Source organism: Dermacentor variabilis, chromosome 3 (assembly GCF_050947875.1).
Source record: "Dermacentor variabilis isolate Ectoservices chromosome 3, ASM5094787v1, whole genome shotgun sequence".
Taxonomy (NCBI): domain Eukaryota; kingdom Metazoa; phylum Arthropoda; class Arachnida; order Ixodida; family Ixodidae; genus Dermacentor; species Dermacentor variabilis.
In genome coordinates, this window is record NC_134570.1 from 157,587,953 (window position 1) to 157,597,701 (window position 9,749).

Here is a 9,749-nt window from a genome sequence, read left to right on the forward strand (position 1 = left end):
TTGACGTCATGATTTTCCTCTCCCTCTGCCCCCCATGTTGGGAACTGGGAGCGATGAGTGGCAGGGCTGTCGCGCGCTCTTGACTACGTCGATTCTACCCGTTCTCTGCCTCCATTCACTGTTGGGATGCGCTGCAGTTTGCGCACTGCTTTTGCGGGGGCTCACCGATTATTACAGCTGTCAAGAGGGTATTCTGGTGACGGCCAGGGAGCTCGAGAGAGCATTGTGCACGTGCGACGCGATAAAAGGATGCAAACGAGTTTCTCGCATTGCCTTTCCTCTCTGTCACACTTCTGCCAAGCATATGCACGCTCTGAAACACCTCCACGCGTCGTGCAGGGCAGCAGCAGCAGCAGTGGAAAAGTGGCAAGAAAAGGCAAAGCACGCTTCGCTTTAGAACTGGCCTGACTGTGCTTTGAACGCTGTTCGCGTGGACAACATGTGCCCTCTCTAGCGGTGATTTATGCATCATTTACCGCGTGGTCACCATGCTGTGACACAACTGACACTACGTCACTTTTACAAATCAACAGTGTTGATAGCGAACCAAGGCTTGTCCAGTTTAAAGTCGACACATGACAAACAGACGCTGCCAACAAGGGTTAGCAGGGACATACGTACTGCGTCAAGAAAACACATGGTGGTCAATTTTAAGTTTTATGTAATTTACAATTAAGCAGTTGCAGATAACATAATTGAAGGCGTTGAGCTTGATAATTCATAGAGGTGCACATATCACTTGTACGAGAAATCAAAAAGAGACATTCGATGAATTGACAAAAATATTGTAATTGTCTTTTGAATTAATTACTGTATGGCACATCTCGCAATTTACGAATTGTAGCCAGCGAGCTGGCAAGGCACATCGACTTGGAATGAAATTCCAAATGACGCCAGTTTGGAGATATGCGCCATCAAACTTGCCCTAGAGATGCACTGCTGTTCCACTTAGTTTTTTGACAAAGTCCTCTTTTATGGAATGGAGCGCAATAGTAACTGTAACGCCCCTGCATTTCGTTCGAAACTTTTTCAAATAACTCGATAATAAAAAACCTTATTCAGGTCCTTCGGAACCCGTGTCAGCAGGTAGCGGGCCGCTCCCACGCCGGTATAGAAAGGCCGAGCCTCTGTGCTGCGGTGTCGTCCTGGAAATCCATTTCAATTGGATACGTCTTGTAAGCTCACCGGCTACAATTCGCAAATTGCATTATGTGTCGAAAAGCAACTAATTGTAAGTTAATTTGTAGATTTTTGTGAAGTAGTTGAATACGTGTTTCGATTTCTGGTGATAGTAACGTACGCCTAGCTCTTCGAGTATTCCAGCTGAAGTTGCAAGAGGCGATTTTTTAAGATTTCCACATTACCGCCCGGTAAGTTGGCGCACACATGTATCAAGTCTATTATAAGATACCAACTAGCCCAACAAGAAGTGATTTTAACATGTGTCAAGATAATCTGATTTTGGGTTGACGTATTAGGCCCCACTCAAACAAGTGGGGCCTCACAAAAATTGGCCCATAGGCTCATTGGAGTGTCCCTCCCCACGGTAACCTTTAGTAAAAGGCGAAAGGTTAGTTCGTGTGGGGTCCTGAGGAGAGACCTGAGCAATAATAACCTGCCCACTGTGCGGAGCGGGGCATTCGAACTGACCCTCACCCATTAACAGCTTTAGCTGTTTGTTCGACGTAAATCATTTATTAGTTATGCCGAAATGCGAAATTGTATTTAAGCCAACGGATACAAGTAAGCTCTGCCCGTAGGGCCTTTAACTGAATGTTATCGAAAACGTAAAGCTAAGAGCGTAATTGTTAGAACGCTCTGGGCGGCATCATGGAATTCGACCTCGGAGCAAGGGTATTGTGGCAACGGCTAGGGAGCTGAAGAGGGCATTGTGCCCGTGAGACGTGATGGTGATCCCAAACGACATTCTCGCGTCGCCTATCCTTTTTGTCACGCTTCTGCCATGTATATGCACGCTGTGAACCTCTTCCCGACACGTCGTGTAAGACAGCAGCTGCAGCAGCAGCAGTGTAAAGGTCGAAGGAAGAGGCAGTGGCGTAGCTACGTCGTCAGGCACCCGGGGCCCGTAGGTCTTCTGTCACCCCTCCCCCCGGGTGTAGCCGGCGGAAAGAGGGGTGTCTTCAGACGTATATGACACCCCTCCCCCCACTGGCCTCTTGCACCCGGGCCCCCCCCCCCCCCCCTGTTGCTACGCCACTGGGAAGAGGGAAGGAAAGCTTCGCTTTAAAACTGGACAACTGGGACAATCTCTAATTGCGCCGGACACCCAAAGTAATTTTCAGACAACAATGTTGCTGATGGTGGCGGTGGTGACAAACTTTATTGAGAAGGGGAGAGGTGGCTAAAGGGTCTGGCTCATGTAAGGCCCTGGGCCTGCTTGGCCTTCTCCGCCAAGTCCCCCGGCATAAGCTGTCGGTCGACGTCTCCGGCCCTGAGCCAGGCGGTCCAGTCAGTCTCGGTGCTGACCGAGGGAGCGAGGTGCATTCCCACATTAATAATGTGTGTGAGTGTCCCTGTTTGTGAGCAGAGTCTGCGCAGGTCGCTTTCCTTGCCGCCTGTGATATTGTTAATGTACTTTGGGTGTGGGTACGCGTTTGTTTGGAGCCGCCTAGACGCGACCGCTTGCATTTTATCGAGTTGCTAGGCCGGTGGTGGGAGCGCGCGACGCCTGAATCGATGGGGCTATCTCGTGATACGTCTCACAGGGTTCCTCGTGTCTCTCCTCCTTGTTCACGCCGTCCGCATGCGCGGACGAGGCTCGGCCCGTGATATCTCGAGCCAAACTGTGAGCCGACGCGTTGCTGAAAACCAGGTGCAAGCATCCTGATAGAGGCATGCGCGTGGTGGACACTGACGTCTTTGACACGAACTTGCGTATGTGCCAATGGGTATGAGCCGCTCTGCGATGAACCACTTTGACACCAACTTGGGTCACTGCGCATGTGCCAGTGGGCCCGCCCGACCTCACGATGACGCCGCCAGAAGGCGCAGCGTGTCCAGTGGAAAGCGCGAGAAAAGAGCCGGGCTCGCCTCTCACACGTGACTGTCGCGTTTCGGCTATTCGCATACTCGGATTGTCATTGTAGGTGAGTTCTGCCCGAGTTCTGTAGATGTGTTCCTTTATTCACTCGTCCACGGGGGCTTGCTTCTTGCACCTGTTTATTCCTTTATGCTCACGCCTCCTTTCACGCCCTATTGTCATAGGGCAAAGTAAAATAGAATTTGACCCATTTCATTTATCGCGCCTGATATGTTACAAGATCTAGCAAAAAGGCTCATGCACATATACAGTGCCATTTCACCCACGCAATGGTACCAGTGAGCGTAGGTCTGTTCTGTGCGACCAGACAATAAATCATGACATAATACCGTCATTATACCGCGTGTTCCGCAAGAAAACCCGTGTCTCGCGCTTTGTGGGCACGTTAAAGATCCTCTGGTGGTCAAAATAATCCGGAGACCCCCACTACGGCATGATTTGCAACGTAATCGTGGTTGTGGGATGTGAAACCGCGGAACTGAATTCAATTGTACCGTGTGCCTCAGCTACGTTAGGCAAGCATTTCGAAGAAGAAAAGAAACATTAAGAATTCACGGTGCAAAATATACCTATAGGACGTATACGGTGTTCGGTCTGAGACCCCTGGCGACCGAAGAACACTTTAAGTCTTACAATAGTATGTTGCATCATGACTTTGGAGGGTTCTTTGAACAGCTTGTCTAACGTGAACTGGGGCACCCTATATATACATACTGTAGTAGGCTCATTAGTTTCTCTTAAGAGCAATGACCTGCTTATAAAACGGTGCATGATAATCAGTGGTTTTAAACGTTGACGGGAGCACCTAGTTGTTTCGTTACGCCAGCTGCTGTGTAAACGAATGCGGGCAGAACGCGCATTGTGTAGCCAAATAACTGCTCGAATTCGAACTTCACCTACCAATGAGGCCTAACAGAATAAAAATGCTCTGCACTTCTACGCGCGCACGCGGGCGCGTATAAGTGTGCACGAAAGGTAGCTGATCTTGCTGTGCGGGCGTTCTACCCGGCGCATGTGTCACAGAACCTCTGCTGTAAACTTAACATTCATTACAGCAAATAATATGCAAAAGGCATGGGGACCCCACACATGGACATGTGCCACTGGGTATGTGACGGTGACGCTCTCCAATGAACCTCTTTGATGCCAACTTTGGTCGCAGTATACATGTGTGACTGGGTAAAGTGACAGCTCCAGAGGTGTAGTGATTCCGGGATCATTTCACATTTTCAGACACCCGGAATAACATGGGAATGGAACGGTGGCATTAAGCGGGCATATGGAATGGGGACGGAATGAGAGCTCGCGATTAGTTGAAGTTGCTGGTGGGCCTTGTGATCTTCCTGATGTCTCCTTATTTGCCCGTCCGGTGGTTCCCTGCTGCCGTTTGCTTATGCGGTGAAGAACTGAGGAGCTCAACAACGCGTTTTCAGCTCTTAAAGAAGTGACGCTGCCGGCCCACGTAGATCCGGCAGCGTCACTTATTTAAGAGCTGAAAACGCGTTGTTGAGCTCCTCAGTTCAGGGAGCAAGGGATACACCCGCTGACCTGCACGCCCAGTGACGCAACGCACCAGTCGTTCTGGCGGGCGTTCCTTGAACTCTAGCTTCTGCGCGACCTCCCGACGCAGGCCTCTTGTATTACTGTCACCGTACGTTTCGTAAGGCGGTTGTGCTGAATTACGCGTTTCACCGGCTAACGTTTCACGGTTTCCTTAATTTGAAATTTTTGTAACTTTGTGTCGTACGGCTTACTTTAAATTTTAATGTGTACTTGCGAACACGACTGAGGGTAAAGTTAACCTTACTTCGTTTCTCAATAAATATACTCGTTGTCTTCCTAAACAATAGGCTAACACTCAATCGGGAAACATAGGAGCTCGAGATGGTGACACATATCTATAATCTGAAAGAAACGTTCCGGGAAAAAGAAAGAAAACCTTCCTGAGCATCGCTATAGGTTAGGTTTTATGCACAAGCAGGGAACTTGCACATAGTAAACTTGGCCTCGGGAAAAGGAGCTGCACTTTAGTTGGAAGAAAGCGGCGACCTAAGCCGGAAGTGTGTTGCATCGAGCGCCACTGCTCGAGCCTGCGCGGTATTTATCGCGCTTAGTCAAGCATCGTGTGAACATTTGTGTGCTGAACTATGGGGTTTTACGTGCCAAAACCACTTTCTCATTAAGAGGCACGCCGTAGTGGAGGACTCCGGAAATTTTGACCACCTGAGCTTCTTTAACGTGCGCCTAAGTCTAACTACACGGGTGTGCCCCCATCGAAATGCGGCCGCGGTGGCCGGGATTCGATCCGGCGACCTCGTGCTCAGCAGCCCAACACCATAGCCACTGAGCAACCACGGCGGGTGCTTTAATTCTTTGGGAACATCGCCCAGTTTGCAGTCTCTGTCTGTCTGTCTGTCTGTCTGTCTGTCTGTCTGTCTGTCTGTCTGTCTGTCTGTCTGTCTGTCTGTCTGTCTGTCTGTCTGTCTGTCTGTCTGTCTGTCTGTCTGTCTGTCTGTCTGTCTGTCTGTCTGTCTGTCTGTCTGTCTGTCTGTCTGTCTGTCTGTCTGTCTGTCTGTCTGTCTGTCTGTCTGTCTGTCTGTCTGTCTGTCTGTCTGTCTGTCTGTCTGTCTGTCTGTCTGTCTGTCTGTCTGTCTGTCTGTCTGTCTGTCTGTCTGTCTGTCTGTCTGTCTGTCTGTCTGTCTGTCTGTCTGTCTGTCTGTCTGTCTGTCTGTCTGTCTGTCTGTCTGTCTGTCTGTCTGTCTGTCTGTCTGTCTGTCTGTCTGTCTGTCTGTCTGTCTGTCTGTCTGTCTGTCTGTCTGTCTGTCTGTCTGTCTGTCTGTCTGTCTGTCTGTCTGTCTGTCTGTCTGTCTGTCTGTCTGTCTGTCTGTCTGTCTGTCTGTCTGTCTGTCTGTCTGTCTGTCTGTCTGTCTGTCTGTCTGTCTGTCTGTCTGTCTGTCTGTCTGTCTGTCTGTCTGTCTGTCTGTCTGTCTGTCTGTCTGTCTGTCTGTCTGTCTGTCTGTCTGTCTGTCTGTCTGTCTGTCTGTCTGTCTGTCTGTCTGTCTGTCTGTCTGTCTGTCTGTCTGTCTGTCTGTCTGTCTGTCTGTCTGTCTGTCTGTCTGTCTGTCTGTCTGTCTGTCTGTCTGTCTGTCTGTCTGTCTGTCTGTCTGTCTGTCTGTCTGTCTGTCTGTCTGTCTGTCTGTCTGTCTGTCTGTCTGTCTGTCTGTCTGTCTGTCTGTCTGTCTGTCTGTCTGTCTGTCTGTCTGTCTGTCTGTCTGTCTGTCTGTCTGTCTGTCTGTCTGTCTGTCTGTCTGTCTGTCTGTCTGTCTGTCTGTCTGTCTGTCTGTCTGTCTGTCTGTCTGTCTGTCTGTCTGTCTGTCTGTCTGTCTGTCTGTCTGTCTGTCTGTCTGTCTGTCTGTCTGTCTGTCTGTCTGTCTGTCTGTCTGTCTGTCTGTCTGTCTGTCTGTCTGTCTGTCTGTCTGTCTGTCTGTCTGTCTGTCTGTCTGTCTGTCTGTCTGTCTGTCTGTCTGTCTGTCTGTCTGTCTGTCTGTCTGTCTGTCTGTCTGTCTGTCTGTCTGTCTGTCTGTCTGTCTGTCTGTCTGTCTGTCTGTCTGTCTGTCTCAATTAAAAGCGCGCTTGAAACCAAGAACATGTCCAATGGTGAAAAAAAATTGTTTCTTGCAAACGCAAATGTGCAGTGACGTGTGCAGTACACACGTCACTTCTTCGACCCTCTCGAAGAAGGCCGAGGTTTCTTTGGCCGCTGTAACTCGGGTGGGGCGATCCGGGGTACCGTTCGAGCCAGAAGCTGACGCATGGACACTCTCTACGTCTCGTGGGACTGCCATTTCTGCGCCGAGTCCATCCAGGCTTGGCGAGAATCGAACGCTGCTGTCAAGTCCGAGGCTGACGCTGTTTTCTGATGATTTGACGTCGGTAGCGGTCGGGCTGCGGGATTGATTTCATCGCCGCCGACAACTTCGGCTGCCCCGGGCTCATTCAGATGCGACGGATGCGGCGTTGCAGGCGACATAATTGAGGTGGATGAAGCCACAGCAGATTTTGTGGGTGTATCGACAGTAGAAATCGCAGGGTCAGTTGTTTAAGCCGTGTTTAAAACCTCGGTGCGATCAAGAGGACTGATGGTAACAGCCGAAGTGGAGGTGCTATCGCCCACAGTATGCGTGTCTTTCGCTGCTTGGGAGGCCAGCTAATATGGCGTGTTGCGATCCCCCATGTCATCAATAGCACGATCTCCTTTTTCGGTAGTGGGGGCTGGCGAACATGGCGCGTTGTAATTGCCCGAGTTGCATGCTTCTTCTTTGTAATTTGCCGATGCTGGTTAAGATGGTGTCAAGGCAATTTCTTTGGCTACGGCGTCACGCGCATTTGCGACCGCAGCTGACGCCGGTGATATGGGGGAAAAGGCTCCAGCAGCAGCGTCCGAGTATGAACGCCGCTCAAGGCACGCGACCGTAGGGTGGTGACCATCCCCGCAACGCCCACAAGGACGGTCACATCCGTCGCTTTCGTGGCCATGGATACCACAACGGCCACAGAATGTTGCAGTGCACTGCGTCCTGCAGTGGTTGCTGGAGCCGCATCAATGAAACGCGCGTTGCAAGCCTTGGTAGTGAAACGTTACGATCACCAGAGACTCGCCAGTAATTAGGGACAGGGATTTTAGTGCTCATTTCCATCCGAGCGGAGCGGGTGCCCGTGAGCACGCCAGGTCGTCCGCTCACAAGACCAGCGGTGACAGACAGAAATTTGCTGTATGTTGATAGTGCCTGGACGAGGACTTCGTTCGGAAAGAAGGACGGCAAAAAGAGGCAGGTTACGTCGGGGACCTGCGGTCCAGCGGGAACGACAGAACAGCGCTCGTCACCGATGACAAGGCAGCCAGCATCGATGATTAGAGTCATGGAAGCCATGCTCTTGACGGTGACTTGGAAGATGAGGCCTCCCATGTGCTGAACGCTGTAGACCTCAGAGAGGCCAACTATTGAGGCCGTTGCGTCGACGACGGTCACATTCCCCGTAAAGACAACACCGAAGACTTGGGCCTTCGAGAGAGTCCACGACGCCGTAGGTGCCATGGCGTGAGAGGTGGACGTCCCTGACGTGAAACACGGAGGGACGTCAGCAGAAACTCTTGTTCCACTCTCCTTCTTCTTCTTCTTTGCCACTTTATTCCGGGTGTCTGAAAATGAGAAATGATCACGGAATCATTCCAACTTAGGAGTTGTCACTTTGCCCGTTGACACATAGACAGCGACCAAAATTGGCATCAAAGAGGTTCACTTAAGAGCGTCACCGTCGCATACCCAGTGAAGCATATCCATGTGCGGTCCCCATACTTTTTCCATGTTATTTGTTGTAATAAGTGTAAGTTCACAGCAGAGGCTGTGACGCATGCACCGGTAAGAACGCCCGCACAGCAAGAGCAGATACCTCGCGTGCCAACGTATGCGCATCCACGTGTGCGCGTAGAAGTGTCGCCTGTTTTCATTCTTCTCGCCATTCCACCATTGCGAATGCCCATGGCTAGCTCCCAGAGTTGCGTGATAGGGCAGCGATCAGCGTGTTTGGCCCTGAAGTGCATATTGCCGCAGTCATCGGAGCTCGAACCCTAGTGTGGTGATGGCAGGTGAAACTTGATTTGGAGCAGTTATTTGGCTACACACTGCGCGTTTTGCCCGCGTTCGTGGGTAGCAGCTGGCGATTTGCATAAGATTTGAATAAGATTCTATTAAAGGCCCTAAGGGCAGAACTTACTTGTACCTGTTGAGTTAACTAGAATTTCACATTTCGTCATGCCTAAATAATGATTTATGTCAATCGAACAGCTGACGTTGTTACAGTGTAAGGGTCAGTGCGAATCCCTCGCTCCGCACGGTGGACAGGCAATTGCTGCTCAGGTCTCTCCTCAGGACTCCACAAGAATTAACCTTTCGCCTTTTACTAAAGGTTACCGTGGGGTGGGACATTCCAATGAGCATATAGGCCAATTTTTGTGAGGCCCTACTTGTTTGATTGGGGCCTAATATGTTAACCCAAAAGCACATTGTCGTGATACACCTGTGCGCTGGTAAGCCTAGGTTCGCCATCAGCACTGTTGTTTTATAAGTGACCGCGAGAGGCGACACGTGTTTTTAACGCGAGCACCATTCCTAGCACGGTCAGGACAATTTTCAATCGAAGCTTTCCTTGACTCTTCCTTCGACGTTTCCACTGCTCCTGTTGCTGTCGTGCACGACGCGTTGCAAGGTGGTTCAGAGCGTGCATATACCGCGACCAGAGAGGAAATGTGACGCGAGAAAATCGTTTGTACAGTTTGGATCTTTCCATGGCATCGCACGTTCACAATGCCCTCTGGAGCTCCCTGGCCGTCGCCACAATAACCTCTTGACAACTGTAACTAACCGTGAGCCACCGCAAAACCATTGCGAAAACAGCAGCGCTTGCCTACAGTGTATGGAGGCAGAGAATGGGTAGAATCGGCGAAATCACTAAACAAGTTTGCCACTCATCGCTCGCAGTTCCCATAGATGGGAGAAGTATGACGACGTGAGAAGGCGAGGAAATACTACTGCTAGACTTGTCAGTGGTCGCACGTCAAAGCAACACTTCTGTGCCCGTCGCAGTAGCTTTGCGGCTATGGCATCACTCAAGGATGTGGGTTCGATAC

At 50.6% G+C, this 9,749-nt stretch overlaps 2 pseudogenes; one reads left to right on the top strand and one right to left on the bottom strand.

Annotated features, from left to right (window-relative positions):
- Positions 1-1,478: 1,478 nt before the first annotated feature.
- On the bottom strand, positions 1,479-1,608 carry LOC142576854 (U5 spliceosomal RNA; annotated as a pseudogene).
- A 7,363-nt stretch (positions 1,609-8,971) lies between these two features.
- LOC142576903 (U5 spliceosomal RNA) lies at positions 8,972-9,102 on the top strand (annotated as a pseudogene).
- Positions 9,103-9,749: the final 647 nt, after the last annotated feature.